The following is a 25,239-nucleotide window of genomic DNA, read 5'->3' as shown; positions in this document are numbered from 1 at the left end:
ATGTCGACCCAGATTTATGAGTTACTGTTGGGAACTATAAAGCGAATGAGTTCATTGCACCAGCAAGAAGCGAATATACTTGAATATTTTCTGCAACAAAACTAAGAAAACAGTACATTGTTTATGACAAATGTAAATTACAGTTCGTGTGAATATATATCGTATAATGTTCAGTACTTATGTGCTTAGATTGTTGATTTAATTGAGCAAGATAAACATTAAATTGTATTGTAATTGTGATAGCCTTGGATGTCCATAATTCTTAAGCTAAATGCAACGGTTCGTATCTGTATTTAGAACGGTTAAATCGTTTAAATCACGCACGCGTAAATAGCTGAATGTGTTAACGCAAATACGATAAATCCGCCAGACGGATGGATCTTGATGTGTTTCGGAATAACACATTACAACAGTTAACAGTAGGCAGCGGCTCGGCTTTGCTCCGGGCATTGCTGAAGTGCATCGGCGACGGTAACCACTTACCATTAGGTGGGCCGTATACTTGTCTGCCGGCAAATACGAAAAGAATGGAGTTCTAATTAACTTCTGACATTTTACTCACTAACTGTGTGTAACGTTGCGTAAAAGCGCCAAGCTAGTGTTATGGATGATGGAAACAAACAAGGCAAGATCGTCTACACGAATAACAAAATTAAATATCTTTGACAACAACGTTACTGACTCCGATGGAGAATCCAAACCCGTGACACAGTAGCTAAGATTATTCAAAACATCAAAGTATGACTGCTTAGAGGCAGAAATAGCGATGATGCTATCCTCTAAATGTATCTTGAATATGCAAATAGCTGATTTTTAAACTTACACACGATTTGTAAAGTGATTTGATGATTAAGCGTTAATCATAATCCAATAAAGCTATAACGGTACTCAAAGCTCAGTGTTACACTAAAATAGATGCTAAGGCAGTACATAAATTGCTTGTTTTGTTAATGCCCAGTAGTGGGTGTCTCGAAGAAGACACGCCTGGAACGCGGACTCGTCGGCCATCGCTATAATTAGCGAGTCTGTTCTTTGAGACAAGAGCATTACAGTCTTCTCGGAAAGAGTGACTCTTAGAAATTATCACTTAAGCTTAACACTAATCATACCAAAACTTACTGGTATCTATTTCTACCATAGCGGGTAGATAACGGTATACAAATGTGTTACTCAAAATAAACAATAAAAAACCAAAAAAAAGTATAATTAGATTAATTGGTAAGAAAAAGTCATAAAGTCTAATGTGCAAAAGCAATAAGATGATACGTGCATTTTCAATGCAAAAGTTCAAACTATGACATTTGACCCGTTATGTTATGTTTAGTGTTAATTGCAGATCTGAGACCAAAAGCTCACGTTATTGAAAGGTCAAACAGAATCTGTCCACAAAATGGAGACATTTATGAATGTTGATGTAAACAGAACCAATTTTGCCTATTTTACTTTATCGACAAACCCTTTGTAATATTAATTACAAACTTAAATTTCAAATTCGTTATTATAATTGACGAAACTACTAAAAAATTGTGTAAGTTCTCAACTTGATTTAACTATTCCATAATGAAACAAATTGCTTAAGCATACTTAATTAATATGGTTAAAAGTACAAAATCCTTTAAATTCATAAAATTCTTTTATAGTTCTTGAGAAAGCGTGTGGGAAACCATTTCACCGTAATCGGCATTACTTTCGCTCATCTTGTTAATTTTAGGACAATGTTGAATGTGAAGATTTTATTTGCAAAATACTGTTTTGCTATGTTGTTTGTTTTGTATTATACATATTTACAGTTTATTTAGATCAAGTAGAATATTAACTAAACTTTTAAATTAAAAGTTTTTGTAATAAATTAAAGTTTTTTGTAAAATAAAATGTGGCTAAATTTGACTTATTCGAAATCATCCAAAGAATAAAAAACTAGTTTCAAAAAAATATCGAATTAATTCACACACATTGACCTTCGGTATACTAGTTTTACTGTTATGCTTTATTATATAACAAAATTAATTTGTATCTCATTAATTCAGTTTTAAGTGGGTTATTACAATATAACTACTACAGACACCATGTTAAAATGTTAATAAATTGACGAAATTTTAATGCATAATCACACTTTGCCCCGTTTGAGTTTTGATTCGGCAGAATACAATCGTATAGATACATCAACAAGGGAAATTCTGAAACCAAAATCACCATAACAATGGCTGTGTTAGGAAACAATAATTGATTAGAGATGGCCCTAGATAGAGTTATATTTGAATAGCCTAAGTATTAAATTCTGGCGAATATATGAGTAGATAGAAGGGAAGGGCTACTACATCGAAAAAGTATGTATAATGTGTATATGCAGATACAAATTTCGAATCTGCGCGTTCTGTCTTAAAATTTTTGTTCAGTGCCCACCGAATTGTATTCGGTGAAAGTATGGCGACAACAGTTAACGATGACCAGCTTCCAGTGTTAATGTTTTAATTTCGTAAATGACAGTAACAGTAATACGAAATGGAAAATAGGAATGTTTTGAAACTGAATTAAGAACTATAGATACGTGTATATATAATTTGAAACTGGAGCATGACATAAGTGTTACAGTTTTATTATAAAGTTGCCACAACAAAATGCCCAAAAGAACGTAAAAGAAAACAATATAATCAACGTACCGCGTAATGCTATTAGAATCGGTTACGAAACTACGTTACCGTATTACGCGTTCGTTAATTCAGATACAGACTGAGTTACGAGTACATTTCGCTTTGAACTTTCACCTGAACAATAGAGGTGCAACAAACGAATGATGGCTTAAGCACTAATTACTATGTATCGATTTTGTCCCACGCGATTAAGATCAAGAAGTAGTCTAATCGTTATAACATACATACATAACTGTGAGAAATTAAGAAGAAACTGATTACTAACGTTAATCCAAACAACAGTATTCCACTCTACCTATTATCCTCTCTTGACAAGATTACCTCGAGAGCAAATATAATTTATCTGTATACACGTGCTTCCCGGATATTTTTTTGGTTAAATAAATTATTACCAGATTAAGTTATGTTTTAAAATTTACGAAACTCCCCAATATTCCCGCCGTTTTCAAAGTTTGGTATGTAAATTTGGCACAGCAAAATCTTGGGACAATATAAGCCGTCGAATTCCACTTTTTGCATATAAGTATTTTAAGTCTGAGCTGCAGCTGTCCCCTTCTCTCTATATTCGGGACAGTTTGAAGGAACTGACAGCAATAGAATTTGTAAACATCTATTCTCATATATTTTACCGCGATCGGACTTTATATTTATGAAAGAATACTACCTACTTTTTTTTTTACCAACATTATTATGTATTTAAACGTCGCTATCAAGAATTGTAAGTCAACAAATAAAATGTAGACTATTCGGAGTGTTTTAATTCGAAAAGTTTGTTATTATATTACAGTATATAAACATTTCTTCATACGAATATTTGGGCTGACGTGCCGCAATATCATAAATTCGATAGTTGTATACAATACTGTATAATTACAAGCTACGCGTTGTTTTCGTGTCATGGATACTGCGTGCAACGCGCTGACCTCTTGAAACGGTGTACGCAGACTCCGCTGTAGACCTCCAAACTGGGTCACACAGCTCTCACAGGCGCCATCCAAAAATGTCATCCAATCAGTTATTGGATTACAGTAAATGAATTATTTCATTTTCAATTTATAGGTATATACATATTACATATTGAACGAGGAATTTAATTTTATGGTCTGATAGGCTGAATCTTTTAATAAAATTGCTGGTTTCCTTTGGGATTTAAGCTGACACAATCATTATTCAAGTAAATAATCTGAATCATAATAGGATTGCAGCTTAATTTTAAAATTTAGGTTCTTGTATCAGCAACAGCTATAATTTGGTTTGACTCTTAGTAACTACTCGCCTAGTTGATGTTCAAGTCCCTGTTATAATGATTAAATGGCAATAATTAGTTTGTTTCACGTAAGCCACAGTTCTTAACAATGTTTTGATAATATTAATGATGCCGGCTTTCTAAACATCGTTTCTCGTCTAGACCTTAATATTATTTTTAATCGCAATTATTAATTTTACAATTTTGGTTTATGTCAATTATCATAACTTCTTTAATTTTCTATAGTTAAGAGCCTACATCGCTGCGTAAAGCATTTTAGTGCATAATATGTTAGTTCATTCCAGTCCACAGACGTCCACTACTGGACATAGGTGTCTTCCGGGCCTTGCCACAAGCACCGGTCTTGCGCTGCGTGTTCATTTTAAAATACTTGTTTTTTACCCAATTTTTTTGTTGTTAGAATTTATTTTTGTTTCGAATCCGCTTGCTTACACCACCGTCCATGTTGTTTCATATAATAACAGCATCTGTAAAATCTATTTGTCATTACTTACCAGTTTTAATTGAAAATCATAATCAAAACTAAAATTTGTTAATATTCAAATGCCAAATATTTTAGGATTTCATGTAACTAAGGTAAGTCCTAAGACTTAATTAGGAACCTGACTTTGCAGCTTAATTTATTTAATTTCAATACGTACACATATAACACACATAACATCCTGTGATTGTAAAAATAAATCAGTATGACGACGATTTTCCTAAATGATAAAATACAGAAATTAGTAGCGATAAGACTTCGCTAAAATATTCTCTGGATCGAACAAAGACTTCAGCGCTTCGTGAATTTAATACCTACCCTAAAATAAAACGGAATACAGCTTAAAACGTTTTTAGATAGTTAATCATGATTTTATCTTGAAAAGCTGCGTCAGGCCGTGTTTGGTGAAACAATCATGTTTGAATCACGGCTTTGTGTGTTAATTTCATTTAAAAAACAAAACTTAAAAAATAAATAAGTGTTAATAATAATTATTAGGAGAATAACAAGTAATGTATAAAGCAAACATGCGTTCTGATTCCAGGGTATTCGTTATAATAATACAACTGACATTTTCACCTCATATCTCATCTCTTGATGATTATCCCTTTTTTGTGCTTATGGATTATGAATCACACGGGGAGGGGACAACTTTCTGTACTAAGATTATATGCCCAGCGTTGATAATTAAAATGTATAAAAACTGTAGCAATTTTCCAAAGATATCAAATTTCAGTACCTTTTTTTTTCCTACCTAAGCTGGTAGGCTTGAGTGGCTATTCCAGCGTAAACTTAACTAGTAGGTGAGCTCACGGGGCTCAAACCTGACGACGTTGCTAACACGAACCCTAGCAAGAGCCGTGCTTCGCAGAATCTACCACCGGATCGGAAACGCGACTCACTGAGAAGATCCGGCGAGAAACTCAGTGGGCTGTGTCTGAGGGTTAATTTACTCGTCGAGCCCTTCGTCGCAAGCGACAGGTTCGACGTGAACGGTGACCGGTGCTTGAGGTACCTAAAAGCACAGTTAGTGGAAGAGTACCATTAATTAAGGATGCATGTATACGTTTTATGGGAAACGCTCTTAAGCTAAACATGGACATGTATAAATTGATTTAGCGCTTAATAGGTATAATACACTAAATGTGTGCCTTAAAATGTGGACAAAATCAGAATCGAGTCACAATTCCTGAATCACGTCGCTTGAAAATTCAACTTTATTAAAGCGACATTTCTGAGTTAGCATTTCATACTATAGCATTTTCATTTGTTCATTTTACATTTCAGTCTTGAGACTTTTTGGTTGCATTGCCGGTTCAGCAAATCAACAGCAACAGTAACGTTTAACCCTGCGTCGGTACTGGACGCGTGCGTTGTTAAATAGCCTTTTTTTCTTTTTCTTTCAACTGTGACTTCAAGTTGAAAAGACAAATTCGTTGCAACGATCGTTTTCATATTATTTATAAGAGTGTGTTACACATTTAACGGACTGCCTAAATCGGAGCTTCTTTCGTCGGCGTGTAAGTTATTTTATTCGTTTAAAATCTGCATCGCACATGTTTAGAGAAGCATTAGTTGAGTCATTACTTATAATAAATTTCACTCGCAGATGTGACGCTTGATTGAGACCGGTTTTGAAAGTAGGTGTGTACCAGAATCGTTGAACCGGATCGATAAATAATGATAGACAAAATATAATCCAAATGATAATGTAACGTGCGATAAATTTCTAAATTCGCAAAAAAATAATTTGGTTAGTATCAGTAATTAAATTCACAAAAATAGGACTATCTCGTCGCTTATGCCTGCCTTGGTCAAATATTTTTGAGGTGTAGAAGAAAAAAATAATGTTTTTTTTGTTATGACATCTGTCATGAATATTTCACATTAGACAATTACATTTCAACGAGATTTATAATTTGTATATGAAAAGTAACCATAGCGCACTGCCCATCGTACGTCGAACCCGTTAGATAGTTTTTAGAGCGACGACCTTGAAGTCTGAAAATATTGAATCGATAATCACTACAAATAGTATACGGATTGCTTTGGTTTTTTTTTTAACAAAATCATAACTCATTTCATTTAAAGGCAACTAAATTTATTTCTCTTATCGAAGAGATTGCGGCTTTCTTATTGCGCTCCTGCGACTCAGTGATTTTCCAGTAAATCGGTCTATATATTGTTATTTAACGTACATTACGTTTACACACATCCTCTAGTAGTACTCATTAGCCCCAGATACGCTACAACTTGTAAACCGTCCACCTTTCGAAGTGTGATTGAATTCTCAGAAATATTGTAGTAACGACTGTTTTATCCTTTAAGTCCGAACGTATAGCCACAGGAATAGTTAAAACGATGGTATCTATGAAGGCGGACTGCCAATTTGTCCAATTATAAGCGTAAAAATCGAAATGTTGCAAAGAACGTTCATTATAGATTTGTTTTATAAGTTGTTGTGAAATACGAATGCCCATATTCCAAACAAAAGGGAGAAACATGAATTATATCTATAAACGTCTTAGCGTTGGCTTGACTAGATTTCACGAAGAATTCCCAGGAGGAAAGTGCTTTAGCCGTATTCGTGTTGGCCTATTTTCTATTCAAGTGTTTTCGCCTTTTACGACATCGTTTCCCAGAAAATCTGGCTTGTTCGAATTCCTCAAGGCTAGATCTAAACATTTAACACATCTTTATTACCATTATCAAATACCTAGTCTTGCCATAAATACTGTGACAAAGGAAAAAAAAATCTATTGCAAATAACATTTGAGTCGACTATTATCAAAGGCGGCAATCTGACTTTTGGACAATGATTGGTAAATCAGAAAAACGAATTATTGACTTTGTATTCCATTGGCAGTCACAAAACTCTTCGGAACGACATATTAGATAAATAACAGGTTAACTATTAACCTTTATTTAATGCAGGTTTTGAACCGTATTCTTTGAAGGAGACGATTATATTCAAATAAATCTGTATTGACATATCAATAAAAATTTTTTGTCCAAATGTACAGATTGCCGCCTTTGATAATAGACGACTCATTTATTACTTTTACAGTGTGTTAGTTTAATACATAAATATAAAACAATTTAAAATATAAAAAGCTTATTCGAAGTGGTCTCCATTGGCTGCAATACAGTCCTTTAATCGTTGAGGCCAGTTATCAATAGAAGCACGCACTCTTTCCATGGGAAAATTTTTCACTGCCAATCGTACGGATTGTTTTAGGGACTCCAAATATCATGGGTTTAGAGCAAGCCGTACTCTCTACAACTGACCATAAATCATAATCCAGCGGATTATGATCGGGACTAGACGACGGCCAGTCTTCAGCTCTGATGAAGTCCGAAACGTTCGTTTCCAACCAAGACTGCGTAGACCGAGCTTTATGACCTGGCGCCGAGTCTTGCTGGAAGGACCATTCTTGATTATTGAACATGGTGTTGTTAAGGGGCTTCACTACCTTCTCAAGAATGGTATCTTGATATACTTGTGCCGATGTTTTGATACCTCTTTCACAAAAGTATGGCTCAGTCACTCCTTCATAGCTAATACCCCACCCATCAAACCATCACTGAAGTCGGATAGTGCCCACGTTGCACTCTGTCGACTAATTGAGAAGCTTCCTTAGAGCTTTGTGCATAAATACGGTCATTTTGTTTGTTAAAATGTTGCTCAATTGTAAAAATTTTCTCATCCGTAAATAAAAAAATTCTATGACCTCCCTTTGCGTACCGCTTCAGTAGTTGTTTCGATTTTACCACCCTATTCTCTTTTAAATTATCAGTTAAGAAATGACCAGTACGTCTCTTATAGGCCGCAAGTCCTAAGTCATCTTTTAAAATACGCGACATGGTTCTAGGTGCTATCTTCATCTCCCGAGATAAAATATTTTGCATTCGGACAGGACTTCTTCGAATTCTTTCCCTTGTTGCTTTGACCACCTTTTTCGTACGAACACTACGTGGACGGTCAGGTATTTTTCTGTCACAAACAGAGGAGGTCTCATTGCACCTACTAATAGCGCGGTACACAAACATTTTATTAATACCAAGCGTATGGAGAGTTTTAAAAATTGCATTTGGCTCCATACCTACTTTGTGTAATGCAATCACAGCGATTCGGTTCTCTTTATCACCCCACTCCATTTTAATATCGCAAAATATTGCACAATGTATTGGCGCCAAAATGAGAAAACTCAATGAGCAATCATATAAAAATGACAGATTCCAAATTCAAATGTAATATTTTGTTTATTTTTAATTGTAACAGTATTTATGGCCAGACTAAGTATATGTATGCACATAGAATAAATGGATAGTAATTTTAAATAAGCCGGTATCTTGATTGAGCTATTTGTTTTATTTACTGCATAGCCGAGAAAACAAGCTCTTGACCACCCTGGTGTTTTGTCGCTAGTTTGCCTAAGTTCATAGACATCACAATGTGAATGCCACCGTAAGACTTGAGCATTTGAGTGCAGTTTTTTCGGTTTTTTATTTTTATTACACGATGCTATTCCTTCGGCGTGGATGTCATTCGTGAACACGAGTTACCGGAGTTACATACGTATTTCATTAGAAAAAACAGTACGGGATTCGAACACTGGCACAGTCGTATCGTTTGGTACAAGTAGGTACTTTCGACCTCTAATAGCTTAGGGCACGACAACTTCAAAATTGTATTGTGCCACTCATGAAACTGAAATACATGACCACTTCGCTCGCAACTTCGATACTTTGATACCATACCACAGGTTAAATCAAGCATTATATATGCGTCTTACCCGTCAGGCCACTAACTCTTAATTTCTGATGGTTTTGATACGACCACGCCGTGGCACCGAAACATAAATGTAACATTGCCATTCATTACATTATTTGATACCGAGAAACCGGTTTTACGAATAAGTAGGTAGCTACATATAAAGCTCTTAAAATTCCTTCCATTTTATTTGCTTTCTTTTTTTATTCATTATTATAACGAACAAGAGTGGTGAGTGATTTCCATTTATAACTGAAAAGTGATTGTCACAGTTGTTTAAGGCTTGCAATTGGACGCTGACAATTATTAACTTTGTATTATAGAAATTTAAAAGTTAAAATGTGTTTTTGGTATGAGCGTGTCTTTTTTCCAGGCGTATTGATGTTTATCTGGTAGGAATCGTAAAACGATGTAGTTTACGGCTCTGCTTTGTGGCATGTTTTATTTCACAAACGCTCGGCAGGAACGGGCGGGTATCCATTCGCTAGTTACTAAAAATATTTTATTCTGAATTCGATGTATGGCGACTTATTTATACATCGAGAGATTTCCTATTAATCCTGAAATGTTTTGTGTACATTGTAATCCTAGACAAGCTAGATTCGTTCTGGTCGTCGCTTCGGCGTCGTAACGTCGCGACTGTGGTTGTGACTTGTGTGTAACGAAAACTTGGCCTGCGTCGGTAGGTTATTGTTTCGTGACCTTTTGCGATAAATCTCTTGGGGGGTATTATTTTGAACTAGCCTTGCGTCATAACAGAAAATGGAAAGGTGAACGCTATGACAATCAAATTTATGAGGACATCAAACTGTATTTGAACTACTTCGATAAAGAAAACTGCTATTTTATTACCTTTAAAAGCTCACGAGCATATGGCACACTCAATGGTGTCATTGTCCCTGATAATCATCTGCACTGCCTGGATAATTCATAATTAATAACTCTCCGGTTGTAAGTATAATTGATATAATGGAAATGTCGAAATCACCTCAAACAATTCCTTGGGACATAAAGAAGCAAAATCCCTCCGTAGGCCTAGAGGTTCTAAGATAATTCAATGACAATAACTCCAGTAAAATATACTCATCTATTTCTTAGTGTTCACTACCTATAATAACCTATAATAGGGGTGCGAATACTTTCAACACACTTACCCGGATATAGGTAGTCGTCGATTAGCCTATAGCGTTTCTATTGTACGACTACAATGATTAAACTTTGTGTTCGTCGGTGACGTAAGACTTGACGAGTAGAGGTGACCGGCCAGAAGTTTAAAGTAAATAAAAATCGAATCTCATTTATGTTTGTTTTTTTTCTTCTTCTGAATAGTGAAAAAACTATCGAAACGATGCATCCGGTGTTGTTGACTCCAATAATGTGCCACATAATTGTACTAAAATAGAGACGTTGCATAATAAAAAAGAAGCAATGCAGTTTCGTACTAATAATATAAAACTAGGAATGATAAATATGCAGACGATGTCGCGATACGATGCAAATAATCGGGCAACGAACTTTGAGGAAGAGTCCTTGCCATATCCAAAGCGCCAGAACCTTATTCGAACGATCGGAAAGTGATTCACGCGTTACATTATATATCTTTGTGTATTTATAGCTGATACCTATGTTGGAACTAAACGGTATAAAAAATCTACGAAGCTATTTTAAGATAAATCAAAGTAAGGCTATTGTTCAGCGCGTCCATTTCAGTAGACGCATGATTTGATGATGATTATTTTAATTTTTTTTATGAAATAAGTTTTTATATAAAAATTTTTAACTAATCATCATAACTAAATTGTATAAATTTATGGTGTTAATTTATTTATTTATAAATAATAAATTAATATTAAGCATACTTTATAGTACGTTCATGGTTTATCTACATATAGACCTGTGGGCCTGTTGCGATCGGTAAACATTACACACGTGCACATTCAACGCAGCTGGTTTTCATCTATTTCGGCTTCAATCGACAGCAGATCAATCCCCCCCTTTTTTTAAAATGTTTTTAATAAACATTTCGTTTCCTGAAGAAAATATTTACATGTAACCCTTTTTGTGTGTTTAAAAAGGTAAATATAACTCTATTGTGAGCCTGGTAAGCATGGAATGCGGACATACGATTCAATTAACGGTTCGATTTTAACGGCCGTCTGGTGTAGTGGTAAGTGACATGGTCACTACATGAAGGGGGTCGCGGGTTCGAATCCCGCCAAGGGAAGATATTTGTATGATAAATATAAATGTCTTTTCCAGGGTTATGGATGTATATTAAATATATGTATGTGTATAATAAAAAGCTTACATTTATTTCCGTTATCTGGTACCTGTAACAAAAGTTCTTTACGAACTTATCACGGGACCAGTTAACGTGGCGTGATTGTTAGTAAATATAAAAAAAAAAATTAAAAGGATAGTAACAAATTGCCTTTTGGTTATAACTTTAAATGTTAACCAATTGTATGAAAAATATCTAAAGGAAAATTAAAGATAAACATGAATTTTGAAGACATATTGGGCAAAAAAACGAACTCGTGTTATGTGTGTATCTGTCAGCGGGAGTGGCCCTCGTCGTCGGAAGGATAAGGAGGCTGGGTCTCGACGTGGCGCTCAGTAAATCCGAGGCTCTGTGGTTTCACGGGCCGCGGAGGGCGCCACCAGTTGACACCCACATCGTGGTTGGAGGCGTCCGGATAGGGGTCGGGGTGCAGTTGAAGTACCTCGGCCTCGTGTTGGACAGCCGGTGGGCTTTTCGTGCTCACTTTGCGGAGCTGGTCCCCCGATTGATGGGGACGGCCGGTTCTTTGAGCCGGCTGCTCCCGAATATTGGGGGACCGGATCAGGTTGTGCGCCGCCTCTACGCGGGGGTGGTGCGATCGATGGCCCTGTACGGTGCACCTGTGTGGGCTGAGCCGCGCAACCGGGCCACTATGGCTCGGTTCCTGCGCCGGCCGCAGCGCACCGTTGCCATCAGGGTCATTCGCGGATATCGCACCGTCTCCTTCGAGGCGGCGTGTGTTTTGGCGGGGACGCCGCCATGGGAGCTGGAGGCGGAGTCGCTCGCTGCCGACTATCGGTGGCGCAGCGAGCTTCGTGCTCGGGGCGTGGCGCGTCTCCCCGAAAGTGAGCTGCGGGCGCGGAAGGCCCATTCTCGGCGGTCCGTGCTCGAGTCGTGGTCGAGGCGATTGGCCAACCCCACGTGGGGGCTACGGACCGTCGAGGCGGTTTACCCGGTCTTTGATGACTGGGTGAATCGTGGCGAAGGACGTCTCACCTTTCGTCTGGTGCAGGTGCTGACCGGGCACGGATGCTTCGGGAAGTACCTGCGCCGGATAGGGGCTGAGCCGACGACGAGGTGTCACCATTGTGGACACGACCTGGACACGGCGGAGCATACGCTCGCTGTCTGCCCCGCTTGGGAGGTGCAGCGCCGTGTCCTGGTCGCAAAGATAGGACCTGACTTGTCGCTGCCTGGCGTCGTGGCGTCGATGCTTGGCAGCGATGAGTCATGGAAGGCTATGCTCGACTTCTGCGAGTGCACCATCTCGCAGAAGGAGGCGGCGGGGCGAGTGAGGGAAAGCTCTCCTCACTACGCAGAAACCCGCCGCCGCCGAGCAGGGGGTCGGGACCGGGGTCGTATCCGTGACCTGGCCCCCTAAGAGCTAGGGGTCCCACCCGTTTTGTGCGGGGAGGGACCCAGACGTGGGGTGGCGTGCTCTGCACGCTCACCCGCAATAGGAAGCCGGGTGATGGTAGACCGCGTTCCCCCGACCGCTCTGGGGGAAGGTGTAACGCGGCGCCATCAAAGCGGGCTCTCGGCCCGCTGAACGAGGGAACCGGTGGTCGTGTCGCTGGCGGCCACCGGTCCGGCGTCCGTGGGACGGTGGGATGGATGTAATGTGCTCTGCGTCAACCCTGTCCCGCCGTTTCAATAGCCCCGACTGGGCTCCGGCCCGGTCCGAGGTAGGGCGCCGGTTGTGAGCGGCAGGAGTTTTTAGTGAGGTTCAACTCCCACATACCCCACCTGCCGCGCGGGTGGGGATCCGGCGATTTTCTCCTGTGGAAAAAAAAAAAAAAAAAAAAAATTTGTGTATCTGTATCCCGGTGATCCAATCTGGCAGGCAGATAGATAAAAATTAGTCTAGTGAAAAAAGTACTTGAACTGAGCCCATGACTTTTTTTATTTTTATTGCTTAGATGGGTGGACGAGCTCACAGTCCACCTGGTGTTAAGTGGTTACTGGAGCCCATAGACATCCACAACGTAAATGCGCCACCCACCTTGAGATACAAGTTCTAAGGTCTCAAGTATAGTTACAACGGCTGCCCCACCCTTCAAACCGAAACGCATTACTGCTTCACGGCAGAAATAGGCAGGGTGGTGGTAACCACCCGCGCGGACTCACAAGAGGTCCTACCACCAGTAATTACGCAAATTATAATTTTGCGGGTTTCATTTTTATTACACGATGCTATTCCTTCACCGTGGAAGTCAATCGTGAACATTTGTTGAGTACGTATTTCATTAGAAAAATTGGTACCCGCCTGCGGGATTCGAACACCGGTGCATCGCTTCAACACGAATGCACTGGACGTCTTATCTGTTAGGCCGCGACGACTTCAAAACGTCTTTCACGTTAAAGGAATAATATAGAGAATAGATCAGACAAGTGAAGTTTTTAAATTTCCGTATGTACTGGCACATTGCAAGTTCTCACATGTAGGTACCGTGTTCATCCATTTCACCTACTTCTTCCGCGGAGCAATTATTTATTCCAGTTTGAGGGGTGGGGCGGCTGTTCCTCTATAACTAATTTAGATCCATTACCATTAGATCTCGCGTTTCAAGGTGGGTGAGATTAATACTGTGCTGTCTATTAGATTCCTGTAAATTTGATATATTATTATTTTGATACGGTTTACTTATATTTTATCCGGATACCGATTTGCTTTGGTCGCATGCATCTTGATATGTGATTGGTTTATATGCAAGAAAAAAAATGGACACGAGCGTTAAGCACAATATGAAATATATATAAATAGTGAAAAAAGAAATAGAATACAGATATAAATATGTTGAAACTGTTTAATTTGCATCCAGGCATCATACAGTCTTCTATGAAGTCGTCGTGGCCTAACGGATAAGACGTCCGGTGCATTCGTGTTGAAGCGATGCAACGGTGTTCGAATCCCGCAGGCGGGTACCAATTTTTCTAATGAAATACGTACTCAACAAATGTTCACGATTGACTTCCACGGTGAAGGAATAACATCGTGTAATAAAAATCAAACCCGCAAAATTATAATTTGCGTAATTACTGGTGGTAGGACCTCTTGTGAGTCCGCGCGGATGGGTACCACCACCCTGCCTATTTCTACCGTGAAGCAGTAATGCGTTTCGGTTTGAAGGGTGGGGTAGCCGTTGTAACTATACATGAGACCTTAGAACTTGTATCTCAAGTTGGGTGGTGCATTTACGTTGTGGATGTCTATGGGCTCCAGTAACCACTTAACACCAGGTGGGCTGTGAGCTCGTCCACCCATCCAAGCAATAAAAAAAAAAATACAGGTAAATACGTTTTGCTTAACTATTAAATCAAATTTAGCTGTAACTTGTTTCTGTTTTAATTACCATAGGTATTATTGGTTAGGTTTGACACAATAAATATAACCACGTGTGAAAAAACCGACACACGCGAGAGGTCACCGGTATCTATGTATCGAATCAAGCGTTACAAACAGACTCTATGCACGGAAGTAAGCTATTTAGCTAGTCATTCTCAACACCAGACTATATCATACGACGTTACGCAATTATGTACTTTAATCATGGAAGTGTGACCTTCGTTCGACCATCTGAAGTTTAAAATCTACTATTCGTTGACGCCTCAAGTTGAACTGTCCGATCTTATCTCGTCAATCTTCGAGATAAATTATTAAGAGTTAATGTTACAAAATTTAACTACGTACATGAATAACTAAGCGGAACTTAAGCTGTAGTTAACACGGATCGTAAATCTTGAGCAACATCAACGCCTTATTTTCGAGAGCTACGCGGAAATGCAACGGCCGTACCGTGTTTGAGCACCTCCCTTAAAAGTCCAGTCCAAACAAGCCGAAATGAAATATCGTCAGAGCCCAAATCCACGACATATCTGATGGCAGAATAGCGTTTTATTAGTTTCCGTATTTGTACTAAAAAGCTAGCTGCAGATTCGACGTTCTTATAATGTAAAATACCCGGCAAATTGTCTTGACCTAAATTTTGTGATGGAGCATTAAATGGACTTAAGTAAATCATCTAGAGTGACGTTACAGAAGATAAAAGTAAAAAGTAGGAAGAACGAAGACCATTAAATAAATTAAAGATAAAAGCGCCAATGGGTTCTTTAATCAAATATAAAATTTGATGTACCACATTCAGATTTTTCTCTTCACATTATAGTTATATTAAGCATATCTAATTATTTTAAGCTCGTTATGAAACAGGTGACATTAGCAATAACGTTCCTTGTTTTAAGAATGTACTGACAATTTAGACAAAAGCCACTTTAAAGAAATTACTTCTCATACACGTGTGTGTTAAGTACAATGCTGTCCACGCAATGGATACTATTGTGAGGCTATTTGTAAAGAATTGAAATGAAAAGAATTTCGCCTTAAGAAAGTCCAGCGTGTATAAGTCAATGATATTATTAATAACACTAGTGGTCCCGCAGTAGTCGAAATTCGACTATAATTAATTGAAATTATAAACTTGAACATTATTATGGTTATATTGTCAAAAACTATTATACTTCTATGATCACAGATTTCGCCAAGACTACAGTATAGACAAATAATATTAAAGATAAACAATATTAACCTATTTTCAATTTGACCACAGTTTTTGACAAACTAAAGTTTGACAATAAACAAAGAGTATATATGCATATGTGTGTGTGTCAAATACATGGCAGTGTGTGTAATGTTTTATTTATTGATCTAATGTATATTATATGCATTATTTAAAAACAAATTAGCATTGTGCACACCTTCTCTATATTCTCTATAAGTGTGGGAAATTTCATACTCCTCCGTCCGCGCAATTTTCGTAAAAAGGGGTACAAAGTTTTTGCTTCACGTATTAATATTAACAACATTAAACCACCAAGTATGATGTGCTGGAATGTAAAGCACGCGACAGGGGCCGACGAGATATAATTAGTACATGTAAATTCCACTCCTTTTAGATAAACGCCTGCCTGGACATATTTATTGGTGACATCGTTTTCGGCCAGTCAAAATAGGCACATTTACACGCTCCAGGAAGTCGTCGAATTAGTGCTGTTTGTGATATTATGTAGGACGGTTTTCTATTTCAGAACCTCAATAGCTGTAGATAGGTGTAGATTAAAAAGTTTAAAGACAAATAAACAATTGAAAGTTTCTTTCTTAATATACCACTTGATTGACCCAATATATGTAGTATCTGACTCATAAATTTTTATTTATTGCCTAGTGGTGTGAACGAGCTCACAGCCCACCTGGTGTTAAGGGCTACTGGAGCCCATAGACATCTACGACGTAAATGCCCCACCCACCTTGAGATATAAGTTCTAAGGTCTCAAGTATAGTTACAACGGCTGCCCCGCCCTTCAAACCGAAACGCATTACTGCTTCACGGCAGAAATAGGCAGGGCGGTAGTACCTACCCACGCGGACTCACAAGAGGTCCTACCACCAGCCAAATTATTCGTGTTTGGTGTAAATTAAAAATTTTAAAGGCAAATAAATAATTAAAAGTTTCTTTCTTAATATAGCACTTGATTGACCCAATATAATATGTAGTATCTGACTCATAAATACATATTATCGAAATTATTTTATCGTCATTTAACCAATTGCAAAGATGTTCGTATATTTTCTTCCTTGACATTTAAAAGTAGTATACTTGGATTAAGCTTTCATGGAATTGTCTTAATATCACGTATGTATCATGAACATATACGAGTATATAGCTAAAATATGTCAAACTTACGACATCTAAAGAAATCTAATAAACCCATGACCAATAAATATTAATGTGAAATAATCCATCGACATCAATGGATCAATGGTTTTAACTTGATACTCGTGTCGATGTACAGAGGCGGTTCCGCCACCCTGCACACGGGATCTGGTTGCAACTTGTACTTGCAGCTACAATGCCCAAGCTCGTTCGAGCCTAATCGTCATGTTTTATTTATTTATTTTTTATTGCTTAGATGGGTGGACGAGCTCACAGCCCACCTGATGTTAAGTGGTTACTGGAGCCCATAGACATCCACAACGTAAATGCGCCACCCACCTTGAGATACAAGTTCTAAGGTCTCAAGTATAGTTACAACGGCTGCCCCGCCCTTCAAACCCAAACGCATTACTGCTTCACGGCAGAAATAGGCAGGGCGGTAGTACCTACCCGCGCGGACTCACAAGAGGTCCTACCACCAGTAATTACGCAAATTATAATTTTGCGGGTTTCATTTTTATTACACGATTATGTAGTGACACGGATGCAATCTCGTCGTACCTTTGCTAGCACGAGTATAACGTGCCAGCGGATCGGCCACGGTTACATGTTCGCTGTGACTCACAACTGTTAAGACTGATTGCAATGGTATTATTCGATGTAAAAACTATTAACCATATTACAAAACTTTTAAGTTTCGAAATTGGTAACCGTTTATAAGTTTTCTAATCGTTTTGATTTGCAGCATTTTTTTACTGGTGGTAGGACCTCTTGTGAGTCCGCACGGGTAGGTACCACCGCCCCGCCTATTTCTGCCGTGAAGCAGTAATGCGTTTCGGTCTGAAGGGTGAGGCAGCCGTTGTGACTATACTGAGACCTTAGAACTATATCTCAAGGTGTGTGGCGCATTTTACGTTGTAGATGTCTATGGGCTCCAGTAACCACTTAACACCAGGTGGGCTGTGAGGTTGTCCACACACCTAAGCAATAAAAAAAAATTACAACAAATAGGTAAACAACAACATTATTATACATTGAAAGGTCAATTCGAAAACAGAATGGTATTATATTTCATTGCCTCTAAATTTTTAATATTCGAAAAATGTTTTAATGAAGCTCTATCGGTTTATTGAGAAAGAAACACAATATAGCAATAGTTTTGTTTTATTAAAATTCAAATACAAATTCTTTAAAAAGAGAGATAAACACAATGCAAGCTTATTCATAACGCGGCTTATATTATTGAATCTCGTTAGAGACGAACTCGTAAGCTCTATAATAAAAAAAATATTCAATTAACACAGATGTTCGCTGTTAGGTAACGTCAGGTGTAGATAATGTATTCTTTTGTAATAATTCTAATGTATTTTAATTTAAGTTAAGAACCACTCTGATTCTGTACAATTAAACAATATATTTCTTTAAACTATTTTTTATGAGTACTTCATCCCACGTCTCAATTCTTGCAAGGTCATAGTTGATATCATTACGCTATGCCTTATATAGCACGAGTTTCAACGCTTAAACTCTGTTATACAAAAGTACCATATGGCTAATACTGCAGTCATGGCCATTCGCTGATCGTTCTCCTGCAATACGAGAGAAGTTCAAAGTAGTATTATCCTTCACGCGTCTGTGGCCTACATTCTCAATGTCTGTTGCCAACGAGTCTGTGTTAAGTGCGAGCTCTGTACTTTACCATTTAAGGGATTCCAATTATGAACGTTGTTATATATCAACTAGATGTTAACGCACTGCTTCGACTGCGTAGTCAAGGAAAAGTCTCAACGTGAAAGAAAGAAGAAATCACCTAATTTTTGTAAAGTTAATAAAACATAATTTCCTGTGGAAAGGAATTGTTTTTTTGGGATAAAGGATAAACTATGTCAATCTTGTGATCTAAAACGATCACTTTAACAAAAACATCCGTTGCTGTTCTTTTCGACGTGAAAGAAGGATCAACAAACAAACTCACTTTCATATTTATAATATTAGTATGGATTCTACAAAAGAACACAAAAAAAACGCTATTTATCGGAATAAAAGAAAGTCAGCAATGTAAACAAAGCCAGCTGTCGTTTTGCAGCCGGCTGTTTGATTTCCCGTTCATTACGCTTAATATAAGTTCAAAGTTATCGTGTAGAGTTAGCTGGTAAAGCAATAGGCAGGGACCATCAGATCTATCATTCCCCAACGAAATTAAATTACCGCCTCGTTTTATTTATGTTCAATCTGACCGGATATTACTGTCTGCAAAACTTAATTGCTCGTTACAATCCCTGAAAACGTTAATTTACATAGACATATATACATACAAAAACACATATATAATACCCCTTTCGCTACAGTAGACCTTTTTTTTATTTTAAACATAAAACAGATGTTTATTGTGTTTGTATTTGTTACTCTGTCACTATTTTTTTGTCTTATCAAATCAACACTTGAGGGGCAATGTAATTCGAAGAAACATTCGCATACAAATTCGCTATAAGGAGGACTGATTTGTTTATAATTATCTGCTTATAGAAAAAGAAATAATAATCACTGGCGAATGCTAAAATCTATATATTTATTATCTGGACTCACAGTAACTCAAGTTAGATAGACAACTTATTTCCTACTTTGCGCAGACTGCAAATTCATAACTAATTAAATTTTACGTATAATTTTACCCTTTGTCAGTACAGATTTTCTTCAACAAGAAGTAAAGTTAAACAAAAAACAATTTATTTATTGTTATCATCTTAAATCGACCAGAAAATTATTGACGCACTATTATGTAAATGTGAAATCTAGCGGCAAATACGTTGCATCTACTTACCAGTGAATTGATTCTAGTCGATCTACTGATGGGAGGCAATTGTATCGATCAAATGAAACGGACAATGAAATGAATGAATTAAGGTCATTATGAATATAATAGAATTGCACTTTTCTCGTGTTGGTTTAGATAGGGACCAAAACTCACGGCCCGCTTGAGGAAAAATGCATAAAAGAGCCGACATACAGACCGGACAGACACTATAGTACGATTCAGTGAGCACACAGTTATTTAAAAAAATTAGTTTGGCTCAATAGCATTGAAATAAAAATTTTCATTCAATTAAAAAAAAAAGAGGGTTTTCTAGCAAAAATAAACGGTCCGGTATGTTTGAAAATAATATGAAATGAGAGCAACGATGAGCTTAAACTTTAAACTCTACTCATGTGCCACACTTGTTAGAATCGTATACATTTTATTCAGTCAACGTTTTAAATGTATAATACAACTAGCTGACCCGGCAGACTTCGTAGTGCCTCAATCGATAAATAAAAGACCTAAGCTTTTGTATAAAATAAAATTAAAACAAACAAAAGGAATCCGTCCAACGGGGGGCACATCAAAGGAAAAACGAAATTGTTATTTTGAATTCCGAGCATTTTCATATTTATCTACCTTTTAAGCCTTCTCTGGACTTCCACAAATAATTCAAGACCATAATTAGCCAAATCGGTTCAGCCGTTCTCGAGTTTTAGCGAGACTAACGAACAGCAATTCATTTTTATATATTATATGTACAGATGGAACTGCAATAATTATCTTGCCATTTTAAAGCGTGTAGAAAGGCTGAATATGCCAAACGCATACGTGAACTGCTAGGATGTTACCAGCTACACATGGTGACGCTCCGCGGCGCCCCTCCGATCCTCGTCGATGAACTTTTATTCTCACTTCTCAGTAGTTCCATCCGCGCCCGTCCCGCTAACTGACGTATTTACGATCGGACTTTCTCGATGAATTGGTTTTATTTTTCAGTGTTTACATTCAGTGAAAAGAAAGTGACTTGTTTATCTAGCTAATTATCTATAAGTGTGTTTGACGCTTCTGTTCTACAACCATTCGGGTGAGAATACATTTTATTTTCTCCGGAGATTTGATGTACACACATGTCTTGCCCCGATATAAAAAAATATTTGTGCAGTTAAATTATAACATGTACACTCTTAATTTGTGTTAATTTTAGGATAATCATAGGGAAATATGCATTATAGAGAAAATGTATGATATATTTACAGATTCTAAGTAAATAAACTCGTAAAGGTATACGAGAAATTTACTAAATCGAGGAAATATGCATTATAGAGAAAATGTATGATATATTTACAGATTCTAAGTAAATAAATTCGTAAAGGTATACGAGAAATTTACTAAATCTATTTTTGTCTTGATATGTACACTTTTTCGTTTCGATTTAGAGCAATATTTTTTTTATCTTATCGATAAACGAAAACATGTTTGATTAATTGGTATTTTGGTATTAATACTTAGCGATAGAAACTGTTAATAGAAAATTTCAAAGAATGTAGTGTTATTAAAATTATTATAAACACGTGCGCCTAATAATCAAATTAGGCCTTTTATATTCTGTATAAATGGTTCAGAATTTTCAAAATGCATTTCTTCATCTATTATATTGTTTTTATTATAGTTTATCCAAAAATCAATGCCTGTTTTTGAACTTAACATTCAGTGAGTCTTGGTTTAGAACAAAATGCGGGGGAGCGAACAATTGTTAGGGAGACCCGATGTTGATTGGAATAATAATACCAACTCTGACAACATTATTAGAGACAATATTCTACGCTACATTAAATAAAGTAGAAAATGTGACGATACAAAAAATGTAAAAGCAAAAAATATCTCCAATCATATCTAGAATAATCTAGATCAATGCATAAGATAAAAATGTTTCTGAGTAAAATGCATTCCCTTACTTAGGCACGCAATATTTATTGATACTACGTATCTCCTTGTTAATATAATATTTAATTATACAATTAGTAAAGGATCGTTAAAACATGGCTTCTTTTTTAGAGGCGCGGTGTCAACGGTGTGTGACAATAATTCGGGTCGTCCCACTTGACTGTAGGGATAGTCTAATGTTATTTTACACATTAATTTGTTCTATCTGACACAATATGGAACTTTTTTATAACCTGACTTTTTAAATTAATTAGGCGGGGTATCTCAATTAAAAGTTGACGTTATTTAACCTTAAATACCATAATGCGAAGTTTTAGCAAAAACTAAAGCGAATTTAAACAAATTAAAATGAGAATATCATCAGTCTTCGAAGTCAATTAAACGTGCATTATTAAGGATAACTCAAAAACAACTGGTCATACGTTAATAAAATTTATATAGGTACTGGAAGCTGGTTCTTCCACGAAGTCATATAAAATAAAATAAAATAAATATATTATCAAATTCGTAAAAAAATTATAAAAAATGCAGTCCGATAAATAATTTCTTCTGTTTTGAAGTTAGTTAAAAAAATCTGTTCCAATTTACGTAGTAATGGCGAAAATAATGGCCTGTCTAAAGTTTTAGATAAAATCATCAGATCTATTGTCAAGGAATATCAATAGCTAAGGTTGTACTTCCAATGCCACATCTATATATTTATTAGTAAAATTGGATACGTTTATTATTCGACTAACCACTACTACTAACCTACACAAGGACATGGGCCTTGAACTCCGTCGTGAGCACTTTTAAACATACCACTAGAAACTGTTAATGGAACGATGTGTACTTGTTGGTAATTTATCATCGACTCATGAGAAATGTAAAGTGCCTACTTATTTCGTACTTCGTCATACAGAATTGTATAAAACGAACAGGCATTACGAGCGAATAAAATCCTGTTTGACTTGTCGTTGAATAATTTCCATTACCGTATTTATTGTACAAGTCTTGGTCGGTTGTCGCGCTGGACATCGAGCCCTCCATATCCGGTCGCGCCCTGTCTTTTCCGCTCACTGTAAAGCGAAAACGATTCATGACAAACGGACAGTTATTGTGATAGTTCCCGTGAAATAGGATAAAACTGTTCACGAAAGGTCTTCGTTTTATACGTTTTTTTTTTATTGCTTAAATGGGTGGACGAGCTCACAACCCACCTGATGTTAAGCAGTTACTGGAGCCCATCGACATCTACAACGTAAATGCGTCACTCACCTTGAGGTATAAGTTCTAAGGTCTCAGTATAGTTACAACGGCTACCCTTCAAACCGAAACGGATTACTGCTTCACGGCAGAAATAGGCAGGGCGGTGCTACCTACCCGCGCGGACTCACAAGAGGTCATACCATCAGTAGAATAGTTACGTTTGCGATTCACGGTTATAACACGAATCCTTTACTTTGAAATATTGTTCAGGAAGTCGAAACGTATCGATTGCGGATATGAATTAACGAGTCGTTCGTTGGTTTTATAATTTCTGTTAGAACAACATATGTTTATTCGTATTTTGACTGACTCGGTGGTTCAATAGTTAGCGGCCCTGAGTTTTGCACATCCGCCAAACATTCGTGTGATGAACAGGTTTGTTTGCTTTTTGTCTGGGTGTTTATTATCTATATATTATGTACTAGCGACCCGCCCTCGCTTCGCTTTGGAAACATTAAAACACACATGAAACAAAAAAAAAAAATTAAAAAAAATTTAAAAAAGTAGCCTATGTTCATCAGAGACAATGTCGGCTTCTAATGGAAAAAGAATTTTTCAAATCGGTCCAGTAGTTTCGGAGCCTATTCGAAACAAACAAACAAACAACTCTTTCCTCTTTATAATATTAGTATAGATGTGTATATATGGATATATGGATTTTAAATTACTTAAGCAAATCTATCAGGCCTTTTGTCAGTCTATTTTGTCGTATTGCATTACTTCTTGGGGCTTCCAAAACGTATCTATTTCTATTAGAAAAAGCCCAGAGGACCGTCATTAAAATTTTCTCTTTTAAATCTAAGTTGTACCCTACACATCAGCTTTATCAAAATTGTGAAGTGCAATTCAGTAATTATTTATTTATAAAATAATTTTAAAACAACATTCCATTTGTATTTACAACTTTAATTTGGTTCTGAGGCGACGCAATCATAATGTCTAGATCCATCTTAAAACTCAATTTATCCATAGGTTCTTTTGATACTTAGGTCCCACACTTTATAATAAAATTAATAAACACCTTAAGAAAGATGCCCTAAACAGCAAGAAATGCAGAACATCTATATTTGATTGGTTGCTACATTTCAATAATCAAACCACTTAGTGATCAAAAAACTCTCTCCTTTTTCCCCACCTTATCCCACTAGGTGGGGTCGGCAAAGCTAATTTTTCTCTTCCATTCTCTTCTATCAGCCATCATCCCAACACTCGCTCCTCTCTCTCTCTCATTTCGTCATTCACAAACTCCATCCATGTCTTCTTCGGTAGACCTCTTCCCCCTCTACCTTGCACTACCATTTCCATACATCTCCTAGTCATATGCATCTTCTCTCTGCGCATCACATGTCCATACCACGCTAATCTGTGATCAAGAACACAACGCAAGGCAACGCTGTGATCACAAAACTATTTTACTCACTAGTGGTCCCTCTGTAGTCGAAATTCGACTATAATTAATTGAAATTATAAGTTTGAACATTATTATGGTTCTATTGTCAAAGACTTATTATACTTCTATAATCACAGATTTCGCCAAGACTACAGACAAATAATATTAAACATAAACAATATTAACCTATTCTCAATTCGACCACAGGCTTTAAGCAATAATAAAGGTTTGACAATAAACAAAAGAGTATAATATACATAATGTGTGTGTGTGTTAAATAAAATATTTTTAAAGCATAATTTAAAAAAATAGCATTCTGCACTACTCTATATTATCTTTATGTGTAGGAAATTTCATACTCCTCCGTCCGTGCGATTTTCGTATAAAGGAGTACAAAGTTTTTGCTTCACGTATTAATATATAGATAAAACCAATATAACTATTCGTATGAATCAATACAGAGCATATTTAGAAATATTGAATGTGCTTTGAAATACAAGTCAGCTTACTCGTTTGTTATTTTCCTGTTTCCTTGTTCTTGTTCGAATATAATTACCAAAAAAATTATCTAATTTCATTAGTTATTATATTAGTTAGTGTTACACTAACTTACATTGATCACAATTTATGTTAAGTTTTAAATAAAGTAATTAAGTTTCTGGCTGAAGCCGATCCCCCGGGTACAAAATTAC

At 36.9% G+C, this 25,239-nt stretch overlaps 1 protein-coding gene across 10 annotated transcripts in view; it reads left to right on the top strand.

Annotated features, from left to right (window-relative positions):
• The window catches only part of corn (microtubule-binding protein cornetto), a 63,342-nt gene that overhangs the window by 18,153 nt on the left and 19,950 nt on the right, over positions 1 to 25,239 (top strand). For 6 of the 10 annotated variants that reach the window (XR_003624970.2, XM_089730222.1, XM_028182292.2 and 3 more), the window contains exon 1: positions 20,872 to 21,049. The exons of 2 other annotated variants lie outside the window; for them this stretch is intronic. The gene's annotated coding sequence lies outside the window, so the exon portion shown is untranslated. Of the gene's footprint in view, positions 1 to 5,733; positions 5,920 to 20,871; positions 21,050 to 25,239 lie in introns of those variants that run through there. 2 more of the 10 variants (XM_089730221.1, XM_028182295.2) reach the window with 2 other exon arrangements.

Source organism: Bombyx mandarina, chromosome 10 (genome assembly GCF_030267445.1).
Source record: "Bombyx mandarina strain Sakado chromosome 10, ASM3026744v2".
NCBI lineage: Eukaryota > Metazoa > Arthropoda > Insecta > Lepidoptera > Bombycidae > Bombyx > Bombyx mandarina.
Note: the sequence above shows the minus strand (reverse complement) of the source record. Positions and strands in the feature narration are given on the sequence as shown.